The 26,678-nt window shown below is 46.9% G+C and overlaps 1 long non-coding RNA gene across 1 annotated transcript in view; it reads right to left on the bottom strand.

Moving 5' to 3' along the window:
* Nucleotides 1–3,100: 3,100 nt before the first annotated feature.
* LOC120882417 overlaps nt 3,101–26,678 on the bottom strand; it is a 46,341-nt gene continuing 22,763 nt past the window's right edge. The window contains exons 3-4 of the long non-coding RNA XR_005725502.1: nt 8,475–8,587; nt 3,101–3,543 (exon numbers count right to left, since the gene is read on the bottom strand). This is a non-coding gene — a long non-coding RNA (uncharacterized LOC120882417). The remainder of the gene's footprint in view (nt 3,544–8,474; nt 8,588–26,678) is intronic.

The following is a 26,678-nucleotide window of genomic DNA, read 5'->3' as shown; positions in this document are numbered from 1 at the left end:
ATATGATGGATGGATGGATGGATAGATATGACTGATGGATGGATGGACAGATATGATGGATGGATATGATGGATGGATGGATATGATGGATGGATGGATGGGTAGATATGATGGATGGATGGATAGATATGACTGATGGATGGATGGATGGATGGACAGACACACAGGTAGATAAGTAGATATGATGGATGGATAGATAGGTGGGTGGATGGATTCTACCGACTGTGTTTCCCTGCAGAACCCTGGCAGACATAACACCTGCGTCCACCGCAGGCTGACATGAGGCAGTATACCTGAAGGGGTGACAGGTGACCCAACTGTCAGGATTCCAGCCCAGAACCACTCCCAGGTACAGCCAGAAACTCAACATCTGTCACTTGGCAAGTTAGGACTAAAGGATTTTACGACTTAATGTGGGCAGTCAGCCACTGGGTGACAGAATGCCTGCCGTTTGCCCGAATTTCCTGTCTCCCTTTCCCCAGCTATTACTCTTCCCATACCCCTTCCTCCCCAATCCCAGACTCTTCCATGAATCCACCCTGAACCAGTCTGAACTTCTTCAGATTCTTAACAGAAGGGACCGGTATTCCTCCCTGGAATACCCTCCAGCTCATGGCTGGCTATGTCCATCTCCCCTTCACGTGTTACTTTAGATGTCTCCAGATGGCCTTTTCTGACCTCTGAGTGCAGGAGAGTGATCTTGTAGACACCTGGACCCTTATTTCAAACGTAAAAATCCATCGACTGACAATTCACGTTTCCAAAATTTTAAAGCAAGCAAAAGATGAGAACAAAATTAACCCACCGAAGATTCACTAGCCTTTTCAGGACAGGAAGGAAAAAAAAAACCCTAAATAGAATGCCTGGGACGTCCCTGGTGGTCCAGCAGTGAAGGATCCGCCTTCTCTCTGGGGGCTCAGATGGTAAAGAAGCTGCCCACAATGGGGGAGACCTGGGTTCGATCCCTAAGTCAGCGAGATGCTCTGGAGGAAGGAAGATGCCCTGGAGGAGGAAACAGCAACCCACTCCAGCATTCCTGCCTGAGAATCTCACGGGCAGAGGAGCCTGGTGGGCTACAGTCCATGGGATTGCAAGAGTTTGGACACGACTTGGCGACCAAGCCACCAACAAAAGAAAAAGAATGCCTGCCAATGCTTTCTCTTTATCCTTAATGTCTGACGTGTCTCACTTTTTCCAAGAACCCATCTTTCTCAGCAATTAGAGGAAAAAGGAAATTGTAGAAGACCCATGCGGGTTAATTTCGTGTTTCAACTTGAGAAGTCACGGGCAGCCTGGATGTTTAAGTTAACTTCATTCTGAGTGTGTGATGCCTAAAGGCATATGTCTCCCTTCCCAGGGGGCCGTGGACAGGGGTCCAGGACAGAGAAAGAAAAGGACGTTAGTAATGGTAGCAAATGGAGGAATCTTGTCTTTTGAGGGTGGTGGCGGTTTAATCGCTGACTCGTGTTTGCCCTTGTGACCCCATGGGCTGTAGCCCCCCAGGCTCCTCTGTCCAGGGAATTCTCCAGGCCACAGTACTGAAGTGGGTGGCCATTTCCTTCTCCAGGGGATCTTTCTGCCCCAGGGATCGAACCCATGTCTCCTGAATTGCAGGCAGTCTCCTGCATGGCAAGCAGATTCTTTTACCACAGAGTCATGGTCCTGTGGGGAGCATGAGATAATTGATCATTGTCTTCTGAATGTCCCCACTTTGCCTATGTTGGAACACAAAAGGACAAGCTTTCTGATCCTACTTGTGTGGGGAAACGTGTATATAATGAAAGAGCATAAAATTTCAAAATATGAAACAGGTTGTCCAGTGATTTCAAAAGACATCAAGACAGGTTGTCCAATGAGTAGGTGCAAAATATACTTCTACTGACTGTACTTTAATAGTTATGCGTTTTTTAAGAAAAGATTTATTTTATTGTTTAATTTTTGGCTGTGGTGGGTCTTCATTTCTGCACAGGGGCGGTCTCTAGTTGCAGAAAAGGGTAGGGGGGCTTCTCTCCAGCTGACGGGCATGGACTTCTCATGTTGGTAACTTGTGAAGCATGAGCTCCAGCCGTGTGGATCTTAGAAGTTCTGCATGAGCTTAGTTGCATTCTGGCAGGTGGGATCTAACTGGACCAGGGGTGGAAATCTGTGTCCCCTGCATTGCAAGGCAGACTCTTAACCACTGGACCACCAGGGGAAGTCCCAATAGTTATGCTTTTAATAAAGCTGAATAGACATAAAGTGCATTCGTACATGTGTCTATGTCTGTGTGTACGTGTGGTGATGGGCACGTATGTTTCTGTATGTGTGTATGTGTGATACAAGACACCTCACTTTGCCGACAAAAGATCCATCTAGTGAAAGCTATGGTCTTTCCAGTAGTCATGCACGGATGTGAGAGTTGGACCATGAAGAAGGCTGAATGCCCAAGACTTGATGCTTTTGAACTGTGGTGTTGGAGAAGACTCTTGAGAGTCCCTTGAACTGCACGGAGATCCAACCAGTCCATCCTAAAGGAAATCAGTCCTGAATATTCATTGGAAGGACGGATGCTGAAGCTGAAGGTCCACTACTTTGGCCACGTGAATGGAAGAACTGACTCATTGGAAAAGACTCTGATGCTGGGAGGGATTGGGGGCAGGAGGAGAAGGGGATGACAGAGGATGAGATGGTTGGATGGCATCACTGACTCAATGGACATGAGTTTGAGTAAACTATGGGAGTTGGCGAAGGACAGGGAGGCCTGGTGTGCTGCAGTCCATGGGGTCACAAAGAGTCAGACACGACTGAGTGACTGAACTGAACTCAAGCCTTTATCAAGTGTAGTAGAAAAGTGTTTGCATATTACAGATAAATATGTATAATATATATGTTTTAGACAACTTATAAATTTTTGCCTAACTAAAAACTCATGACATTTTGATTCCACTCATTAGATTTAGTGTGAATAGAATGCCAGATTTCTAATTAAAAAATAGCTCTGCAACAAGCAATGGAGGTTTAGTGTATAGCACAGCGAACTATAGCCAATATCTTATAATAACTCACAATGGAAAATAGTTTCAAAAATAATATATGTGTGTATGTGTACAACTGAATCGCCTGGCTAGGCACCTGAATCATTGTAAGTCAACTACACTTCAATAAAATGTATCTATTTTACAACACAAACAGAAAAAAGCACAGCTTGGCTTGCCTGAAAACGGTGCTCCCCAAAGTCCCATGAAGGTCACAGCACCTGCCACCCTGGTGGAAACCAGAGACGGGATCTAAGTCGTAAGCGACCTGCGTTGAGAAGATGCAAGCTGTGTCAGGGAGGCGGCCCCACAAAGGACACAGCACCAGGCACAAAGCGATGGGGCTGCCGTGTGCCAGCCTGCACGGGTGGGACTGGGAATTCCACGCCTGGGCTGGTTGTACACGCCAGATACCAAATGGGGATGCAAGTGGGTCAAGTTCCGAAGACAAGCTCTGATCCCAGAGATGCTGTGACTCCTGGAGTCCCCAGCCTCCGGGTTCCAGTGCCTGATGTGCAGAGCTGATGTCCTAACGACAGAAGGTGCATGGGGAAAAAAATGTCATGTGCTTGAATCATCCCGAAACCTTCCCCCAACTCCCTGATCTGTGGAAACGTCCATCTGCTGTGAAACCAGTCCCTGATGCCAAAAAAAGGTTGGGGACCTTGGCTTTAAAGCATCATCAGGCTGAAAAGCTCCCCGGGGCTCCCTAACTGCAGTCACTGTGGTCAGGACAGCTGTGTAGGGGTGAAAGAAGAAATTGCCAAGCTGTGCCGAGTCCCATCTGGACAAGAGTCCAGTCCTAATGAGAAACGGAGTTTGGTGGCAAGGTGCCCCGTGTTTAAACTGTCTTCTCAACGGTTTGTCACAATCCTTCCATTCGAGTGTCTCTTTCATGGCAAAGGAAAACTCTATAGAGTTTTCTCCTGTACAAACTCTAAATATAGACCCATGTACGTCATCTTGAAGGTGCATGTCTTTGGAGGTGACCTCTTGGCTTGTTCCTCCTGGAGATGACGACCTCAGGGTTCGAGATTTTTTTAATTTGGTTTTAATTGGAGGATAACTGCTTTCCACTGTTGTGCTTCTAGGAGAATTCTTTGAGGACAGGAAGAATACCCCCTCCTTTTGTGTGGTTTTGGGTTTTTCTGTTTATTTTGTGGACAGTGTGTTTTTGTCCCTTATCTCTGCTAAGTCTACAAAGCACAGAAGATGCAGGGGTGAGCCTCTGCTGGGTACGAGCTGTGCAAGCCTGGGCAGGTCACGAAGCCGCTCAGAGGAGGTGATGGGTCACACACCGTCACCGTGAGGACCCAGTGAGTTTGTGCGGGGAAACTTGCTACAGCCAGACCCGACCCTCAGCATGGTTTACGTGGAGGGCTGCTGTCAGTGATACTGGCGTGGAAACCACGGCACGAGCACAGCAACTACTGCAAGCAGTACCAGAGCAGTGACTGCTGCCACGACTGCTGCTCTGACCGGTATCATAGTGACGACTGTTACACGACTATGGCAGCTAGCACCAGAGCACTGACTGCTGCAACTGTGAGCTTTACGACTACAGCGGCAACCGTCACCATGACGACTGCTGCTCTGACCGGTATCATAGTGACTATGACTGGTATCATAGTGATGACTGTTACACGACTATGCCAACTAGACCTAGTGAAATCACTACTACAACTATTAGCTTTACGACTACAGCGGTAACCTTCACCAGGACGAGTACTACTCTTGGTACAACTGTGATGACTGCTACAACAACTATGTCAGCTAGACCTAGTGAAATGACTACTACAACTGTTGGCTTTACGACTACAACCATAACATTTACCATGACGACTACTGCTACGACTGGTATCATAGTGACGACTGTTACACGACTATGCCAGCTAGCACCAGAGCACTGACTGCTGCAACTGTGAGCTTTACGACTACTGCTGCTGCTGCTGCTAAGTCGCTTCAGTCGTGTCCGACTCTGTGCAGCCCCATAGACGGCAGCCCTCCAGGCTCCCCCGTCCTTGGGATTCTCCAGGCAAGAACACTGGAGTGGGTTGCCATTTCCTTCTCCAATGCATGAAACTGAAAAGTGAAAGGGAAGTCGCTCAGTCATGTCTGACTGTCAGCGACTCCATGGACTTCAGGCCACCAGGCTCCTCTGTCCATGGGATTTTCCAGGCAAGAGCACTGGAGTGGGGTGCCCCTGCGTTCTCCGTTCACAACTACAGCAGTAACCGTTACCATGATGACTCCCATGACTGGTACAATAGTAACTAGTGTTACAACGACTATGCCAACTAGTCCTAGAGCAATGACTACTCTAATTATTAGCTTTCCTGTGACAACCGGAACATTTACGACAACTGCTACTGCTGGTGGTACAAGCAGTGCTACTGCTGCAGTGAGCAGAGCAGTGAGCACTGCTATAATCAGTGTTACAAATATTACTAGCACAACGGGGATATTACTGCTACATCAATTACTGCTGCTGCTGCTGCTGCTGTAATTATTACTGTAATTACTACTAGAACGACTGCATAATTTGGACTACGACAACTGCTACTACTATCGCTCCAAGGACCACAATTCCGGTGACAACAATGACAGCTACTACAATCATCGCTACTGCTACAACTTATGCTACAGCCAGTGGTCCTACGGAGACCGTCAGTATTAGACACTACTGCAGTAGACGTGACTTTCACAACTACGATAATTTTTGCTACTGGCCTAACAATTAGGACCGCTACAGCTGTTACTATCCCCACTTCCTGTGACATCCGCAACGGCTGCTGCTACAAAAACTACTGTTCCAACCACTAGTATAGCTATTGCACTTACTACTATAGTTGTCACCGTTATGACAACTAAGGTGCTTATAAATGCTACTAAAAATAGTACTCGTGCTACAACTGTGACAGCATTTGTTGTTGTGAAGTGGCTCAGTCGTGTCTGACCCTTTGCAACCCCGCAGACTGTACCCTGCCAGGCTCCTCCGTCCATGGGATTTTCCAGGCAAGGATACTGGAGTGGGTGCCATTGCCTTCTCCAGAGGATCTTCCCAACCCAGGGATCGAACCTGAGTCTCGCGCTTTGTAGGCAGACGCTTTTACCGTCTGAGCCACCAGGCAATTGACAGCATTACTAATACAATCACTGCTACAGGTATCAGGCTTTTGGCGCCCACTCCAGTGCTCTTGCCTGGAGAATCCCATGGACGCAGGAGCCTGGTGGGCTGCAGTCCATGGGGTCTCTAGGACTCAGACACGACTGAGCAACCTCACTTTCACTTTTCACTTTCATGCATTGGGGAAGGAAATGGCAACCCACTCCAGTGCTCTTGCCTGGAGAATCCCAGGGACGCAGGAGCCTCGTGGGCTGCAGTCCATGGGGTCGCTAGGACTCAGACACGACTGAGCAACCTCACTTTCACTTTTCACTTTCATGGTTTGGAGAAGGAAATGGCACCCCACTCCAGTGCTCTTGCCTGGAAAATCCCATGGACGCAGGAGCCTGGTGGGCTGCAGTCCATGGGGTCGCTAGGACTCAGACACGACTGAGCAACCTCACTTTGACTTTTCACTTTCATGCATTGGAGAAGGAAATGGCACCCCACTCCAGTGTTCTTGCCTGGAGAATCCCAGGGACGCAGGAGCCTGGTGGGCTGCCGTCTATGGGGTCGCACAGAGTCGGACACGACTGAAGCGACTTAGCAGCAGCAGCTACAACTGTAACATCGACCACTATGACGACTACTCACAACGTCAGTGCTGTTACAGTTGTGAGCACTGCTACAATGACTACAGAAATTAGGCCCTACCGCAAGTCCTGGTCCACATAATATGGTTACTACTGCTCCTGTGATGTTGCCTTCCATCGCGACGATTGCTGGTTCTACAAGGATTACTGCTGCTACAGTCACTACAGAAGTTAGTGCTCCAGAACTGTCAGTACAACTATTACAAGCACGGCATTTCTGATGACTAAGACGATGCCCACCAGAATGACTGCTACTGCTGTAGCTACCGCAAAACTGGTCCAATTCCTGCCGCAGATTCTACTGTTCTTATCACAGTTGCTGTGGTGATACGTTTTTCCTACTGCCACAGCTGCTGCTATGGCAATCAGTGCTGCTACAACGATAACTATCACAACACCCATCACTCCCCTGACGACCTCAATTGCTACTGTGACAAAACCTTCCATTACAACCACCACTACAATTATTACTACTGCTGCAACAGTTGTTAGAATCGGACCACGACAACCACGACTGCAACGATTACTCTTGCCATGAGTACACTTGTAACAGTCGCTACAACTTCTAAGATTACAGACACGACTATAATTATTACTAGTGCTACAACTGTAATTATTTTTAGTAGTAGCGTTGTAACTACCACTGTAACTGTCAGATTTACTACAATTTGGGCTTCCCTGGCAGATCAGTGTTAAAGAATCTACCTGCCAATGAAGGAGATGCGGAAAATAGTAGGTTCAATCCCTGGGTGGGGAAGACCCCCTGGAGGAGGGCTCGGGAACCCACTCCAATATTCTTGCCTAGAAAACTCCATGGACAGAGGAGCCTGGTGAGCTACATTCCACGGGGTTGCAAAGAGTTGGACATGACTGAATCGACTTAGCATGCATCGCAATAGTGCAAAAGAGACCTTTTATGGATCCAGACTCACCTCCAAAGTTGGCAAGGGCAAGAAGGCATTTATAGCCAACGAGCAAGTAGGGGGGGTCAGTGGATGGAAAAATCACTGGTTGGGGGATTGTGCCTTAACTGACCTCACAGGATTCCCGCTGACGGCTGGGCAGGGTCAGAAGATACCATTTGGGGGTGGTGGAGAGCAAGGAACCCGATCAGATATTGAGACAAACTGATACAGAGTCAACCAAACACAGTCTGGATGGGCATGCAGACTCTCCCACATTTATGAACTGTCGAACCTGAGGGACACCTGACTCAGGCATTCTGCTTCAGTTTTCTCATTTATAATTAGCGGCCAGGGACTTCCCTGGAGGTCCAGCGGTGAAGACTCTGCTTGCCGATGCAGGGGACCCAGGACCCATCCCTGGTCTGGGAAGATCGCACCTGCTGTGGGGCAGCTAAGCCCGTGCGCCCAAACTACAGAAGCCACGTGAGCTAGAGGCTCGGCAACAGCAGAAACCACTGCAATGAGAAGACCATACACGGCAACTCCAGCGTAGCCACCACTCTCCTTTGCAACTAGAGGAAAGCCGGCACAGCAGTAGAGACTCAGCACGGCCAAAAATAAAATAAAAATTATTTTCTAAAAAGTTCTTGAGAGAGGAAATCCTGAGTTCTCATCACAAGGGAAAAAAAAAAATATATATATATATATATATATATGTCTTCCCACAAAGTACTTCATGGAATGCACACAAATGTTTAGTCACACAGACAAGCACACTCACCAGGACCTGATTCACCGGTTCTAGAGATGGCGCGCGAATTTAGTCTCTTGCCGATTTGGATCACTCCACTTCCATTTTCGGCATATCCACAAGGGCCGTCCATAAAGTCAAGGGACTCTCCCGAGTTTCTGAAATTACGAAAAGGATAAAAACATTTCAGTAGAGGCATGGATGTTTGAAACTCTTTCCCAAACAGCTGTAATTTTTTTTTTTTTTTGTAGCACATGCCAGTGAATGAGGACTTTAGCAAATACTGTAATGATTATTATTATTCTTTTACTTATTTATTTGGCTGTGCTATGTCTTACTTGCAGCATGTGGAATCTAATCCCCTGACCGGTGAATAAAACCTGGGCTCCCCGTATTGGGAGTGTGGAGCTTTAGCCACTGGACCACCAAGGAAGTCTCTGAATACTTTCACTCTTAAAATGGATTTCAATTCCAAATTTTCATGTGAGAAGACCTGCCCCCCTTTCTGTTGTTTTTACTCATCAAGTTGTGCCTGACTCTTTGCAATCCCGTGGACTGCAACCTGCCAGGCTCCTCTGTCCATGGGATTCTCCAGGCAAGAATACTGGCCTGGGTTGCCATTTCTTTCTCCCGGGGGGTCTTCCTGACCCAGGAATAGAACCCCCATCTCCTGCTTAGCAGGTAGACTCTTTACCACTGAGCCACCTGGGAAGTTCCCATCCCACTTTTAAAGGACACTAATTTACAGAGGAAAGTATCAAACACACAATGATCAACTTTTTTTGATTTTGTCCCTCAGAGAAGAATATGCAAATTATTTTGTCATCATTAGAAAATCCTATTAAAGATATTTTATCCCCGTTCCAGGGCTTGAAGGATCTGAAGGCCAGGATGACTTGGCTGTGACCCGATTACTGCAAAACTTTAGTAAATCATAATCTGTTTCGCTTCCTGTCTTTTGATATTTTTTGAAGTGTGGATTAAGAACCAAACCCTCTTTACTCTTTCTAACTGCTCTGTAGGCAAAAAATTTGCATAATGCAAAGAATGTTCGATTTAGGGCATAAATCTATCTGGCTGGATATTCATTTGTTTACTTAGAAACTGGTTTCCTCCCCACACCCCAAGTCTGCAACACTGGATGGTTACTGACTGCAATACGCCGTTGTTCGTTCACTAAGTTATATCCAACTACTTCTGACTCCATGGCCCACCTGCCAGAATCTACTCAAACTTTGCTCAAACTCATGTCTGTCGATTTGGTGATTCCATCCAACCATCTCATCCTCTGTCGTCCCCTTCTCCTCCTGCCTTCAATCTTTCCCAGCATCAGGGTCTTTTCCAATGAACCAGTTCTTCCCATCAGGTGGCCAAAGCATTGGAGTTTCAGCTTCAACATCAGTCCTTCCAATGAATATTCAGGACTGATTTCCTTTAGGATGGACTGGTTTGATCTCCTTGCAGTCCAAGGGACTCTCAAGAGCCTTCTCCAACACCACAGTTCAAAAGCATCAATTGTTTGCTGCTCAGTCTTCTTTATGGTCCAACTCTCACATTCATACATGACCACTGGGAAAACCATAGCTTTGATTATACAGACCTTTGTCAGCAAAGTGAGGTCTCTGCTTTTTAACACGCTGTCTAGGTTTGTCTTAGCTTTCCTTCCAAGGAGCAAGCGTCTTAATTTCATGGCTGCAGTCGCCGTCCACAGTGATATTGAGTACAATATTGTGAATTGTATTAACTGTACTGAAAATTATTTGAACACTACTTTGGGAGTAAAAGATAATTCTACAGTAACTTCACTGTGGAATTTTTAATAATGATTTTTTTTTTCCCTCATGAATGCTTGTCAGTCCAACATCATTGTGTCATTTCTTGCAGCTGAGATGAAACGAAGCCAAACCCATATTTGTTCTTCTGTTACTCTTATCTTTCCATGAGCACTTGTAGAGGTTTTTTTTTTTTTTTTTAATCTTTTGGACAATTCTACCAGAACACGTGTAGAATTGGTTTTCTTTCCAATTTTCACTGAGAACTCAGCATGTAGTCATTTTTTTCTATTTCTTGGCTTCCAACATTCATCTTTCATCATTTCTATAGTTAGTGTTTCTGGTCAATATAGCCCGTATTCCTTTGTAGGGAATCCTGTTTCCAGTTTGGCTTTGCTGAGTGTTGTCAGTATCTCTAAGTCGATGTTTTATCCCCATAAGCATTTTAAACTCTCCTCGGCATGCTGCAAACATTTTTTTCCTCCTCAGTTTTCTGCTTCACCAAGAAATTGATTTCTCACTGCACAAAGTGTCTGCATTCATACTTTAAACTCCGAGGTTATGTTTATCTATTTCGTGCACACTACTGTATCTCTGTTTATTTCTCAGGATCAAATACCCCAATTTTCTCTGAATCCCAAAGATTTTTAAATCATATTTTTTTGGTTACAAAAATCTTTTCTTTTCATAGTTGGAATAGACTCAGTTGACAGTGTTGAGTTGGTTTTGGATGTATAGCAGAGTGATTCCACTACACATATATTTTTCAGACTCTTTTCCCTTATACATCATTACAAGACACTGAATATAACTTCTTGTTCTAAATAGAAATACTTTGTTACTTGGTCGGTCGTGTCCAATCTTTGTGACCCCATGGACAGTAGCCATCCAGGCTCCTCTGTCCATGGGATTCTCCAGGCAAAAAGAGTGGAGTGGGTTGCCATTCCCTTCTCCAGGGGGTCTTCCCAACCCAGGGATTGAACTTGGGTCTCCTGCTTTGCAGGCATATTTACCATCTGAGCAACCAGGGAAGCCCATATATTTATTGGTATGTATTATCTATTTTACATATGGTACTGAGAGTTGGACACGACTCAGTGACTTCACTTTCACTTTTCACTTTCAGGCAGTGGAGAAGGAAATGGCAACCCACTCCAGTGTTCTTGCCTGGAGAATCCCAGGGACGGGGGAGCCTGGGTGGCTACCGTCTCTGGGGTCGCACAGAGTTGGACACGACTGAAGTGACTTAGCAGCAGTAGCAGCAGCAGTGTGTATATTGGAGAAGGCAATCGCACCCCACTCCAGTACTCTTGCCTGGGAACCCCATGGACGGAGAAGCCTGGTGGGCTAGAGTCCATGAGGTCGCTGAGAGTCAGACGCAACTGAATGACTTCACTCTCACTTTTCACTTCATGCAGTGGAGAAGGAAATGGCAACCCACTCCAGTGTTCTTGCCTGGAGAATCCCAGGGATGGGGGAGCCTGGTGGGCTGCCGTCTATGGGGTCGCACAGAGTCAGACACGACTGAAGCGACTTAGCAGCAGCAGCAGCAGTGTGTGTATGTCAATCCCAAACTGCTCATTTACCCCTTCCTCCTTTTTTCCTTCTTTTTCAATTGCTCTGGTTTGTATCTTTTTTGGTTTTGGGTCAGGAAGATCCCCGGGAGAATGGAATGGCCACCCGCTCCAGGATTCCTGCCTGGAGAATCCCATGGACAGAGGAGCCTGGTGGGCTACAGTCCATGGGGTTGCAAGAGTCAGACATGACTGACCGACTAACACTTCCTTTTGCTTTCTTACTTAGCAGTATGTATAGCAAAATGCCTTCTGTAATTTTGGTATCAGAGTGCTGCCTAGACCATTTATTTAAGGCGTGAATGATATTGACTTCTCCCTCTTTGAAACCCTTATTAGAGATTTTAATTGGAGATTGAATGTGAAGGACGGAGTCACCATCTTGATTAAAATTTGCTGTATGAAATCAGCGTTGGGGGATGACTGTTACTCAGGGAGAGGAGAAGAAGGAAGACATCCTGGTTGGGGGATGGGGAGGGCGAGATTCTGCTTTGTAGAGGTGGGAGGCAGGTGAGACTGGTCATCCCCTCCCCCTCATTCATCTAACAAACTGCTCATTTGAGACAAAGGTCCTGGGAGGTGTAGACAGACTCCCATTGGGGACAATTCCTGCTCCCAGGGAACCTCTATTGCAATAGGAGGAATAAGCAGTGAATAAGAATAATAAGGGGCTTCCCTGGCAGCTGAGGAATAAAGAATTCCCCTGCCTGTGTAAGAGAACCGGGTTTGGTCCCTGGGTCAGGAAGATCCCCTGGAGGAAGGCATGGCAACCCGCTCCAGTATTCTTGCCTGGAGAATGCCATGGACAGAGGATCCTGGTGGGCTACAATCCACAGGGTCGCAATGAGTTGGACACAACTCAGCAACTAGACAACAACAACAAGAAATTAAGGGCTAAAGAATGTGATGTGTGTATTAAGGAATTTAAAAGATGGTGAGAAAGCTCCCTGTGAATGGAAAAGTCAGGGGCGATCTAAGGGGGTGATATTCATCTTTAAAAATAATTTTTTTAGTGGAGGATAATTGCTTTGCAATGTGTTGGTTTCTGCTGTACAATGAAGTGAATCCGCTGTATGTGCATAGATACTCTTTTCCTCCTAAGCCTCCCGTCCACCTCTCTAGGTCATCACAGAGCACAAGGCTGAGCTCCCGGAGCCACGCAGCAGCTTCCCACTGGCTGTCTATTTCACACACGGTTGTGTAGAGATGAGGAAACAATGGAAACAGTGACAGACTTTATTTTCTTTGGCTCCAAAATTACTGCAGATGCTGACTGCACCCATGAAATTAAAAGACAGTTACTCCTTGGATGAAAAGCTATGACCAAGCTAGATAGCATTTTAAAAAGCAGAGACATTACTTCGGCCACAAAGGTTCCTCTACTCAGAGCTATGGCTTTTTCAGTAGTCATGTATGGATGTGAGAGTTGGACCATAAAGAAGGCTGAGCACCAAAGAATGGATGCTTTTGAACTGTGGTGTTGGAGAAGACTCTTGAGAGTCTTCTTGGACTGCAAGGAGATCCAACCAGTCCATCCTAAAGGAACTGAGTCCTGAATATTCATTGGAAGGACTGATGATGAAGCTGAAACTCCAATACTCTGGCCACCTGATGGGAAGAACTGACTCATTGGAAAAGACCCTGATGCTGGGAAAGATTGAAGGCAGGAGGAGAAGGGGGCGACAGAGGATGAGATGGTTGGATGGCATCACCGACTGGACAGACATGAGTTTGAGCAAGCTCTGGGAGACGGTGAAGGACAGAGAAGTCTGGCGTGCTGTGATCCATGGGGTTGCAGAGTCGGACATGACTTAGCCACTGACCAACAAGAAAAATTGGGATTCCTAGAACACTTAAGGCTGTGGTCCACGTGCATGATGGTGGCCGGTGGCTGCCACGGTGGTGACAACTGGACCCACAGCAACTATATGTGATGGACAGAACTGGCAAGGCTTGGAAACGTATTGACTCTGGTGGAGAAGGAAGAATCAAGCTTCCGTCTTGTTTTGACCAGCTGAACGATGCTATTTACAAGGATAGGAAAGGCTGCGTTGTTCGGACCGAACGGTGTCCCTCACCTAAAATTCGTACGTTGAAGCCCTTGATAGAAGCTGGGCTGTGATGAGATGTAGGTGAATTCTTGAGGGTGGGGCCCCCATGATTGCCTTGGAGAAGGACATGGCAAACCCACCGCAGTATTCCTGCCTGGTGAATCCCATGAACAGAGGAGCCTGCTGGGCTACAGTCCGATGGGTCTTAAGAGTCTAACACAACAGAGAGACTTCACACACACACACACAAGGAGAGAGAGAGACCGCATCTGTCGTCTCTGCACCATGTGAGGACGTGGTGAGAAGGCAGCCACGTGTCTACCAGGAAGAGAGCCTGCCTCGGGACTTTATCAGCCCAGGCTGTGATCCTGAACGTCCAGCTTGCAGAACTGTGAATTCCTGGCATTTAGCCCGGTCGGTGGCATTTTGTTACAGCCTCTGGAGCTAAGGCACCGAGTGTGGTGGCCTTTTGCTGGTCTTGCCTCTTCCACAGGCAACACAGTTGCCGTTGCTTTGGGGAACTAACCCTCTTTTTCTATGCAGAGCGTTCTTCCATCACCAATGATGTTAGTCATGCGTGGGTTACAGTTGATGACTCCAGTTTTCTGACCAGCTTTTGTTCAGAAAATGGGATTGGGACAGTTCATTCCAATTAGTTGCCACTGTTTAGTTGCTAGGTCGTGTCTGACTGTTTTGCAGCCCCACGGAGTAGGCTGTCAGGCTCCTCTGTCCATGGAATTCTCCAGGTAACAATACTAGAGTGGTTTCCCATGCCCTTCTCCAAAGGGATCTTCCCGACCCAGGGATCGAACCTGGGTCTCCCACATTGTAGGCAGATTCCTTACTGTCTGAGCCACAAGGGCAGCCCACCTATCTCAATTCAGTTTGTCTAAATCTAAATGGGTTGCAATTTCCACCTCCAGAGGATCTTCCTGACCCAGGGATCAAACCTAGGTCTCCCGCATTGCAGGCTGATTCTTTACCAGCTGAGCCACCAGGGAAGCCCAAGAATACTGGAGTGAGTAGCCTATCCCTTCTCCAGCGTATCTTCCTGACCCAGGGATCGAACCCAGGTCTCCCGCATTGCAGGCAGATTCTTCACCAGCTGAGCCACCAGGGAAACCCAAGAATACTGGAGTGGGTAGCCTATCCCTTCTCCAGGGGAATCTTCCCGACTCAGGAATCGAACCGGGGTCTCCTGCATTGCAGGCAGATTCTTTATCAACTGAGCTATCAGGGAACCCCCCCCACCACCAACAGGGGCTTTTTCTAAATCTGTTAAAATAATGACACACACGTGCTGGTGACCGCTGGTGCCTGATGCTTCTGTTACATCAAGAAAACAAGTGAGGATGAGGTGGATGGACCAGGTCGATGGACAGGATGGTCCCCGTCACCCGCAGACCCCGCCCGGTGTGAAGGCGAACTTGCTGAAGTCGTCTAATCGTCACGTGGGTTCATCCAGGGAATCCCCTGGCATATGAACTGCCGGATCGGAACGTTGAAGAGGTGACCTCCACTGTGAAATACCCCGGCTCTGAGACACACCAGAGTCCTCAGTGGCGCTTAACCCTGAACTGCGTTCTGCAGCCTCGTGAGAGCCATACCCAGGGTGGGGAAAGTCATCATGCTTCTGCACTCACCTGCTACCCTGTTATTTCAGCTGCACACAGACACGTGCTGCCTGACTCAGACAGGTTCGCAGGGTCAGAGTATTAGATGTTTCACCTACGGACCATTGGGCTGAAATCCGATAGCAGAGTTAGCAGAGTCAATCGTGTTCGCTATCTTAACCAGTTGTTAAGACCCATATTTTCACCTGAAGGTCGAGCTTCTCTTCCACTTGGAAGAGAATTGTGCATTCTAGCTGGTGGAATTTACCTTCTTTTAAATGTGGTGTGTGTGTGTGTGTGTATATATATATATTTATAGGAGATGTAAGAGACACGGGTTTGATCCCCGGGCGGGAAACATCCCCTGCAGAAGGAAATGGCAAGTTCCTTCTAGTTGGCAGAATTTACCTTCTTATAAATGTGCTGTGTGTGTGTGTGGATGTGTGTGTGTCTGTGCTGAGTCACTCAGTCGTGTCCGACTCTCTGTGACCCCATGGACTGCAGCCCACTAGGCTCCTCCGCCCATGGGATTTCCCAGGCAAGAATCCTGGAGTGAGTTGCCATTTCCTCCTCCAGGGGGTCTTCCCCACCCAGGGATGGAACCCATTCTTCCTGTGCCTTCTGCACTGGCAGGCAGATTCTTTACCACTGAGCCAGCTGGGAAGCCCGGAGTGTGTGTATAAATATAAGCATACAGACAGACAGACCATGGTGTATTATTTAGCCGTAAGAAAAACGTGAAACAGTGCCATTTGGAGCAATATGGATAGCTTTAGACGGTATTATACTGACTGAAGTAAGCCAGACAGCAAAAGGCAAATGTCATATGGTGTCACTTACACGTGGAATCTCAAATGAGACAAAACGAGCTTACGTACAAAACAGAAACAGATCCACTGACAAGAAGACAAACTTAGGGCTATCAAAGGGGGAGCAGGGGAAGGTATAAACTAGGACTTTGGGATTAGCACACAGACACTGCTGCTGCTGCTGCTGAGTCGCTTCAGCCGTGACCGACTCTGTGCGACCCCGCAGACGGCAGCCCAGCAGGCTCCCCCGTCCCTGGGACTCTCCAGGCAAGCACACTGGAGTGGGTTGCCATTTCCTTCTCCAATGCATACAGACACTACTGTATGTAAAACAGACAAGCACAAAGGACCTAGTGTATGGCATAATATTGAGTCAATATTCTGTAATAACTTAAAAGGGAAAAGAATCTTCGCACACATGTTATATGTATACATGCACACACGCATAAGAGACGCAGGTTTGATCCTTGGGGTGGGGAAGAGCCCCTGGTGAAGGGCGTAGCAACCCACTCCAGTATTCTTGCCTGGAGAATCGATGGACAGAGGAGCCTGGCGGGTTCTGTCCATAGGGTTGCAAAGCCCTGGACACGATGACTGATAGTGACTTAGCATCCATGCATATATATATATATATATATATATACACCTGAAGCTAATACCACACTGTCAGTCAACTCTACCTCAATTAATAAAAAAATAAAAACAACAACAACAACAGACAAAGCATTAGAGCAAAGAAGCCATCATCCTTTAGAGGGCTTCTCTGGTTAGGTGAGGCCCACCACCACCCCTCACCTTTTGATGAACTCAGGTTCACCCATGGCAACATGGTGACGAGGCGAGGGGGCTGGGCTGACATCCACCGTGTGCACACCCCGAGGGAGGAGATTATACAGGGTGTTTGCACTAGGGGAACAGAAACCTTGAGGCCACTTCAGAATCCTGCCTACCACCGCTCCTTGCTACACAGCCTGTGCCTCCGGGGCCGCAGCGTGCCTCCTGGTAAACACACCTGAGATCTGACGGGGGCCTCCTCAGATTTTGTGTGCAATTCCAGGTCCACTCACAGGGGTATCCTGCCTGGATAGGGGTTCCACAGACTCAGTCGGGAGGCAAGGTTGCATAGAGCAATCGAATTTTCATGACATCGGATTGCTCTATATTTGCAAAGAGGTGCTTGCCTGGTGGCTCAGAGGGGCAAGGAATCTGCCTGAAGTGCAGGAGACCCAGGTTCAATCCCTGGGTCGGAAATATCCCCTGGACAAGGGCATGCAAGGCAACTCACTCCAGGACTCTTGCCTGGAGGATCCAATGGACAGAGAAGCCTGGCGGGGTACAGTCCATCGGCTCTCAAAGCGTAAGACTTTATTTTATTTTATTTTCCCTCCAGCCTAGGAGTTTTCAAAATATCCCTTATAATACAACACAAGTCTGTGTTAGGTTTAGAAAAGGATATCTCAAAAAAAAAAAAAATAAAATAAAAAAAAATAAAAAAAAAAAAAAAAAGAAAAGGATATCTCCTCAGTTTCTCCCCACTGTGGGCTCAAGAATTCTTTCTCGAGTCCCGACCATCTGCCCTCTTCCCCCCAAAACATATTCTTCCAATTATGAGGCCATTTGTTCTCCTTTCTCCCGAGAGGAAACAAGAGCCCATCAATGCGTTTGGCTGACTGGCACGCGGCAATCCTCATTTACCTGTCACAGCTTGGCAAGCTCTACGTGACTCAGTGGAAGCTGGCTGTGCTGGCTTCTGCCCACCTACTGGGCAGCCTCACAGAGGCTCTGAGGAACACGGGGTCCATTTAAGGCTGACTTTTCTAGGAGAGACTGAGTCTCTACATTCCAGGAACTAGCTAGTGAGCTCCAAAGAACTTGGACAGCTTTATTGAGCCATTTTGATTCCCCCTCCCCCGTTTTGTAAAAAATAAAATAAAATAAAATAGTCACGGTGGTGAGCCATTCATAAAATAAAATATATCATTTTCACCATTTAAAAACATACAGTTCAGTAGCATTAAGTACATTCACAGGGTTCTGGAACTCACAGCATCACCCATCTCCAGGACTCACTGTTCTCGGAAAACAGAAAGGGTCATGGTTAAACTGTAGCCCCACAGCCTCCATCAACCAGCATCTTCCTGTCCTTTAAATCTGCCTCCTCCAGGGAGCACACATGAGTGGAACCATATAGTATGTGCCCTCCTGCGTCTGGTTTATTTCACTGAGCATAATTCCGAGACGGCTCAGCGGTAGAGAACACGCCTGCCAATGCCGGAGATGAGGGTTGGATCCCTGGGTCGGGAAGCACCCCTGGAGGGAGGCATGTCCACCCGCTCCAGCATTCTCGCCGGGAGAGTCCCGTGGACAGAGGAGCCGGGCGGGCTGCAGTCCGTGGAGTCGCCGGGCTGGACACGACTGAGCGACTAGACCACAACAAAGTTCTCAAGAGTCATCCACATCGTTAGCCTCTGCCGGAATTTCCTTCCTCTTTAAACGTAAAACCCGCTCAGTTGTCTGACTCTTCCCAGTCCCACCGACTGCATGTAGCCCGCCAGGCTCCTCTGTCCATGGGATTCTCCAGGCAAGAATACTGCAGCGGGTGGCCGGGTCTCCCACATTGCAAGCAAAGTCTTTACCATCTGAGCCGCCGGGAAAGCCTGTGTAAAGGCTGAGTTGGGGTGAACCACCTTTTCCTTATATATTCACCCCTCCTTGGACTCTCGGCTTGTTTGCACACTTCAGCAGTTGTGAACGGCACCGCTATGAACACAGGTGTGCAAATCTTTCTATAAGACCCTGTTTTTTGTTTTACTGGAGGCTCAGTACGCTCTCTGCTTTGGGGTGGACTCGATGGCTCCAAAGGAGAACGTGGAGTTCGTTGCCTCCTCACAGGGCCTCATCTCAGCACACAGGCCCAGCTGCACCCAACTGGCCGCAAGCTACAGCACCGGACGCCTCAGGACAGACAGCCGGCGAGACAGAACAATGTACACCAAGACGGAACGACACAGAACTATGTGAAGATGAACGAGCATGGTCAAAACCTACAAGACCAAATCCACGAAGAGAAAATAGGTAATTTTCCACCTGAAAAAGCATTCACAGGAATGCTACTGAGTTAACCAAAATCTCGCAAATAGGATGGAGGGGTTTCGGAGAACATATAAGAAATGTCTCACAAGGACCTAGAAGAAAAAAAAAGAAAAACCGTGACGAACAGCACGGTAACTGAAATGAAAAAATACACTGAAAGGCACCAGCAGCGGAGTAACTGAGGCAGAAGAACAGGTAAGCGAGCTGGCAGAGAGAAAGATTCTGTATTGTTCTCAGGAGAATATTCTCATCCAGGGAACATTCTTCTGAGGAGCAGAATAACAAAGAATGAAGAAAAATGAGGAGAGCCTCAGCGACGCCCGGGACCACATTCAAACGCACCAACACTCAAATTATAGGGGTCCCAGAAGGAGGAGAGAAAGGGTCTGAGAGAATACTGGAAGAGATTATAGTTGAAAGCTTCCCTAACATGAGAGAAGAAACAGCACACAAGTCCAGGAAGTGCTGAGAGGCCCACAAAGCATAAACCCAGAGAAAAACACGCCCAGATGCATACTAATCGAACTAACAAAAATGAAATTCAAAGAAAAAAAAGATGAAAAGCAGTAAGGGAAAAACAACCGCATACAAAGCGATCTCCATAAGTTTATCAGCTGGTTTTTCAGCAGAAACTGTGGGACAGAAGAGACTGGCAGCATGCGTTTAAACTGGTGAAAGGAAGTAACCTACAAGCAAGATGACTCTACTCAGCAAGGGTCTCAGTCAGATTCCACAGAGAAACAAGAAGCTTCACAGACAAGCAAACGCTGACAGAATTCAGCACCACCAAAGCAGCTTTATAAAACTCTTTGCGACCCCGTGGAGTATACATTCCACGGGATTCTCCAGGCCGGAATACTGGAGTGGGTAGCCTTTCCCTTCTCCAGGGGATCTTCCCAACCCAGGGATCCAAGCCAGGCCTCCTGCCTTGCAGGCGGATTCTTTACCAGCTGAGCTGCAAGAGAAGCCCAAGAATGTTTTATAAAACAACAGATGCTGAAAGAACTTCTCTCTGTGCAGAAAACACAAGAAAACGACCTACAAAAACAAGCACAAAACAATTAAGAACACGGCAGTAAGAACATACATATTGATAATTACCTTAAAGGTAAATGGATTAAATGCCCCCGGCCAAAAGACGCTAGACTGGCTGATATATGGGATATATGAGCATATATCTGGATATATGCTTCCTACAAGAGGCTCATCTCAGAACTACAGACCGCACAGAACAAAAGTGAGGAGACAGAAAAGATTATTCCATACAATCGGAATGCTTTCAAAAGAAAGCTGCAGGAGCCATACTTGTATGAGATAAAACAGAGTTTAAAACCAACCCGATTACAAACGACAAGGAAGGGCCCTGCATAAAGATCAAGGGATCAGTCTGAGGAGAAGATAAAATAGTGATACAAAACTTCCAGCATATGAGCATAAATTCAACACACATACTCAATACATAAAGCAAATGCTAACAGCCGTCAAAGGGGAAGTCAACAGTGACACAATTACAGTGGGGGGACTTTAGCATCCCATTTCCACCCATGGACACATCATTCAGGCAGAAAAGAGCGAAATACAAGCTTTAAATGACGCAACACGTCCGACAGATTGAGTGAGTGTGAGCCAGTCGGTCGCGCCCAGCTCTGTGCGTTTCCATGGACTGTAGCCCACCAGGCTCGCCTGTCCACGGGCAAGAATCCTGGAGGGGGTTGCCATTTAGTTCTCCACAGACAGGTTAATTGATATTTATAGACATTCCGCCCCAAAGCAGCAGAAAACGCTTTCTTCCCAAATGCACACAGAACATTCTGCAGGATAGATGACATCTTGGGTCACGAATCAAGCCTTGGTAAATTTAAGAAAACTGAAATCATATCAAGCATTTTTTCCAACCACAATCCTATGAGATTAGAAATCAATTACGGGGAAAAAATTATAAAAAAACAGAAACACATGGAGGCTAAATAATACTTAATAACAAAAAGATCATTGAAGAAATCAAAGAGGAAATTTAAAAAATACCTAGAAACAAATGGCAACAAAAACATGAATGACCCAAAACCTGTGGGATGCAGCTCGCGCAGTTCTAAGAGTCAGTTTATAGCCACTCCGTCTCAGCTCGAGGAACAGGGAAATCCTCAAAGAAACAATCTAACCTCCAACCTGAAGCGACTAGAAAACGGAGAACAAGCAAAATCCAGTTACTAGAAGGGAAGAAATCATAAAGCCCAGAGCAAAGGAAGCAACAGCAAAGGTCGAGGGGACGAAAAGCTGGTGCTTTGAGAAGATAAACAAAAGTGAGACACCCTTTAGCCAGACTCGTCAAGAAAATAAAGGGAGAAGATTCAAACCAACAGAGTTAGGAATGCAAAAGGAGCAGTTACAACTGACACCACATAACAGACGACTGCAGACAACTCTACACCGATACAATGGACAACTGAAGAAATGGACCGATTCTTAGACAGATACAGCGTATATGAGCACACCAATCATAAATGAAACTGTAACTGTTCTAAAAGAAAAAAAATCTTCCAACAAAGGTACGGGACCTGATGGCTTCCGAGGCAAATTCTGTCAAAGCCTGGTTGCCTATCAATTTTATATCTGCTGCTGCTGCTGAGTCGTTTCAGTCGTGTCCGACTCTGTGCGACCCCAGAGACGGCAGCCCACCAGGCTCCCCCGTCCCTGGGATTCTCCAGGCAAGAACACTGGAGTGGGCTGCCATTTCCTTCTCGAATGCATGAAAGTGAAAAGTGAAAGTGAAGTCGCTCAGTTGTGTCTGACTCCTAGCGACCCCATGGACTGCAGCCCACCAGGCTCCTCCATCCATGGGATTTTCCAGGCAAGAGCACTGGAGTGGGTGCCAGAGAAGAGCTAACACCTGTCTATTTCTGCTTTATTGACTATGACAAAGCATTTGACTGTGTGCATCACCATAAACTGTGCAAAATTCTTAAAGAGATGGGAATACCAGACCACCTGACCTGCCTCTTGTGAAATCTGTATGCAGGCCAGGAAGCAAAAGTTAGAACTGGACATGGAACAACAGACTGGTTCCAAATAGGAAAAGGAGTTCGTCAAGGCTGTATATTGTCACCCTGCTTATTTAACTTATAGGCAGAGTACATTATGAGAAATGCTGGGTTGGAGGAAGCACAAGCTGGAATCAAGATTGCTGGGAGAAATATCAATCACCTCAGATATGCAGATGACACCACCCTTATGGCAGAAAATGAAGAGGAGCTTAAAAGCCTCTTGATGAAAGTGAAAGAGGAGCGTGAAAAAGTTGGCTTAAAGCTCAACATTCAGAAAACGAACATCATGGAATCTGGTCCCATCACTTCAGGGGAAATAGATGGGGAAACAGTGGAAACAGTGTCAGACTTTATTTTTGGGGGCTCCAAAATCACTGCAGATGGTGATTGCAGCCATGAAATTAAAAGATGCTTGCTCCTTGGAAGAAAAGCTATGACCAACCTAGACAGCTTATTAAAAAGCAGGCACATTACTTTGCCAACAAAGTATAATTATTATAATGAATTGAAATATGGCATTCTCCAGGCAAGAATACTGGAGTGGGTTGCCATGCCCTCCTCCAGGGGATCTTCCCGACCAGGAATCGAACCTGCAGTCTCTTAAAATCTCCTGTATTTGCAGGCAGATTCTTTACCACTCTCACCAGCTGGGAAACCCCAACAATATATTACTACCTGATATTAACACAACAATATTTTATTAATTTTAAATTAATAATTAATTGCTAATCAATTTTATTAATACAACAACATTTTATGGTGTATTCCTCAATATGCAAGTTGACAGGAAATGCCAGGCTGGTTTGATTACAACCCAAATGGCCTTTTCAGCTTCAATTAGGTATTGGAGAAGGGCATAGCAACCCATTCCAGTATTCTTGCCTGGAGAATCCCCTGGACAGAAGAGCCTGGTGGGCTGCAGTTCATGGGGTCGCAGAGAGTCAGACACGACTGAGTGACTAACACTGGGTGTAGGAGTTTTCTGCACGGATTTAATGACCTGGACATGGGCCTCATGGGGAGTGTCTGTTTACAACTGTCTAGTCCTGGGGGGGTGCAAACGCAGAACCGAGCCCCACAGCTCCCTGAAAATGAACCCTGTGTCCACCAACCTCATTTACAACCAAAACAGCGTGCCAACTGCCTATTGCAAGTTCCCTGAGTGAGAATGTGGTGCAGGCTGGCACCAACTTGTTTGCAGATTTTAAAAGGAAATGAGATGAAATGCAGAAAAACCCTGAAGAGCCCTAGACAGCTCTCCAAAACAGAATCTCATCTGCAAAGCTCGGAGGAGGCAGCATATTAACTTCAAGAGGGCTGAGTATTACATAGAGAACAAAGAATATTTGGATTTTTCCAGATAGGAGCATAGATATGAAGGGCCCTTCGGAGAATGAATGAAATCCCATCAACCATTTGAAAAACAAAAAGGAAGAAATTCGGCCAATTTGTTCGAGCCATGTTTACACTCCCAGGAAACCGCAAATCCCATAATAATACAGCTTGCATCTTTCACTAAGAAGTAACATTGCGTTAACTTATTTGCATAATTAAGACACATTGTTGGATCTGAAGAGATGAACCAGAACTCCGGAACTCCGGAATAAAAGCAGAACGTGCCAATCCACTGTGCACGGTCAGTGACGTTTTTAACGGGTGAGTCCTCTTGCCCCAGTGGTCTATGTTGCCAGATACACAGTTTGCAAATATTTTTCACCCATTCTGCAGAGAGACAGAAAATGTCTCTTTGCTGTATTCATTGTTTCATTTGTTATGCAGAAGTCGATTTATCTTTTCAGTTGGTGCAAACCCATTTGTGTATTTATTTGCTTCTGTTGCTAAAGTTTTCATATTAGTCCCATGAAGTCATTGGTGCTGCCCATGTCAAGAAACTCTTTTAATGTGTTTTCGGTGTTTGAGGGTTTTCATATGGAGTGCTGAAGCTTTTACTGCATTTTGAGTTAATTAAAAAAATTTTTTGTGTCATATACAGCCTGCTGTATTTAACATGGAGAACCAGCAAGGACCTGCTGTCCAGCACAGGGAACTCTGCTCAATACACTGTAAGAACCTTATGGTCACCAGGGGGAAGGATGGGGGAAGGGAGAGTCAGGGAGTTGGGATGGACATGGACACACTGCTGTATTTAATATGGAGAACCAGCAAGGACCTGCTGGGCAGCACAGGGAACTCTGCTCAATCCTCTGTAGTAACCTTATGGTCACCAGGGGGAAGGATGGGGGAAGGGGTAGTCAGGGAGTCTGGGATGGACACGGACACACTGCTGTATTTAACAAGGAGAACCAGCAAGGACCTGCTGTCCAGCACAGGGAACTCTGCTCCGTGTCACGTGGCAGCCTGGCTGGAGGGGAGCTGGGGCAGAATGGATCCATGTACATGTGTGGTTGAGTCCCTTTGCTGTCCACCTGAAGCTTTCACTAAGTTTCAGTGATAGTTTGAAATTGGCTATGGAAAAGTGAGAGTCTCTCAGTCCTATCCAACTCTTTGCAACCCCATGGACTATACAGTCCACAGGATTCTCCAGGCCAGCAAACTGGAGCGGGTTGCCATGCCCTCCTCCAGGGGATCTTCCCCACCCAGGGGTCGCACCCGCGTCTCCTGCATCGGCAGGCGGATTCTTCATCCGCTGAGCCAGCTGGACGCGCCGTCCCTCATCGATAGCTCACGGTTGACTGGGGAGCTGCAGGAATTCAGGAAACACTTGGGAACCCTTCAGCAAGCCCGTGGCCAGGGCCTGGTTCTCAGTCTGTGGTTTCTTAGGGCTTCCATCTCCTTATCCTTCCGGGGAGGTTCTCGATTCTTCCTTGGAACTTATACTAACGTGTGAGTGTCTCTCTTTCCTCTTTTCTCCTCTTTGCTTCTGTCTTCTCTCTCTCTCACACACAACCTATAAAACATACAGATGAGCACAGAGGGATGCTCACATATAGTTGATTTAAGTGTTGTGATAGTTTCAGGGGTCCCGCAAAGTGATTCAGTTATACCTGTTACTGCTTTAGTCGCTAGCTCTTGTCTGACTCTTTTGTGAGCCCCCTGGACTGTAGCCCACCAGGCTCCTCTGTCCACGGGATTCCCCACGCAAGGATACTGGAGTGGGTTGCCATTTCCCAGCTCCAGGGGATCTTCCCGACCCACAGATCGAACCCATGTCTCCTGCATGAGCAGGCCGACTCTTTATCCAGTGAGCCAACAGGGAAGCCGTCAGTTACAGACACGTGCATATCTCGTTTCTACAGCCGTTTGCATTATAGGTTATTACATGATTCCCCTTCACTTTTAAACCTGGTCCTTGGGAGTCCCAGTCCTGGGTGGGGAGGGTGTCCTGTGAGCTCCCCTGTCCAGCTATGGGACTCAGGGTGGGAGGGTCACAAATGCCCACCGTGGTTTCCCAACGTCCTCAGAGCAAAATGTAGAGATGGCTGTCTCCTGACCCTCATGGGTCCTTCTGTCTGACTTTAGCTGAGAGCTTGATGGTTTCTATCTGTTTTGGGTTGTTTTATTTTCTGTTCCCCAGCCTGGGATGGATTCCGTGGCCCCTGCAGTGGAAGCGTGGAGCCGTAACAACTCGACCACCCGGAAAGTCTCTGTCTTTAAATCCTGAATGATACTCCACGGTGTGTACACACAGAACAGGGCGTGTTAATGAACGTTCAGGAGCTAAGAAACCCTCAAGATTCCGGTGGGCGTCTGAGCTTTGATAGAATTAGGATAAAGTCTAGCACACTCTCCAGCACATTCTTTCTGGAAGACTCCCTCGTCCTCCCCTTCCGTTGTGTGCCCTCCCTTGCCTCTTTCTTCCCATTCAGAATTCAGACTATGTACTTTTTAAACAGGGAAGCCTCTTATCTATCCCTTATCTAGCTAGCTATCAGATCTACCTACTTGTCATATCCATTTATCATATCCATCGATCCATCCATCCATCCACCCACCCCTCCATCCATCCATCCATCCATCCATCCATAATATCTATCAATCATGTCTATCCATCCATCCACCCACCCATCCATCCATCCATCCATAATATCTATCAGTCATCTCTATCTATCCATCCGCCCACCCCTCCACCTATCCATCCATATGTATGTATCCATCATGTCTATCTATCCATCCATCCATCCACCCACCTGTCCATCCATCCCCTATCTAGCTAGTTATCATATCTACCTACTTGTCATATCTGTCGATCCATACATCTACCCACCCATCCATCCATCCATCCATATGTATGTATCAATCATCTCTATCTATCCATCCACCCACCCCTCCATCCAT

The sequence above is a fragment of the Oryx dammah genome, unplaced genomic scaffold (assembly GCF_014754425.2).
Source record: "Oryx dammah isolate SB20612 unplaced genomic scaffold, SCBI_Odam_1.1 HiC_scaffold_23, whole genome shotgun sequence".
Taxonomy (NCBI): Eukaryota; Metazoa; Chordata; class Mammalia; order Artiodactyla; family Bovidae; genus Oryx; species Oryx dammah.
This window is presented reverse-complemented; position numbering and strand designations above follow the sequence as displayed.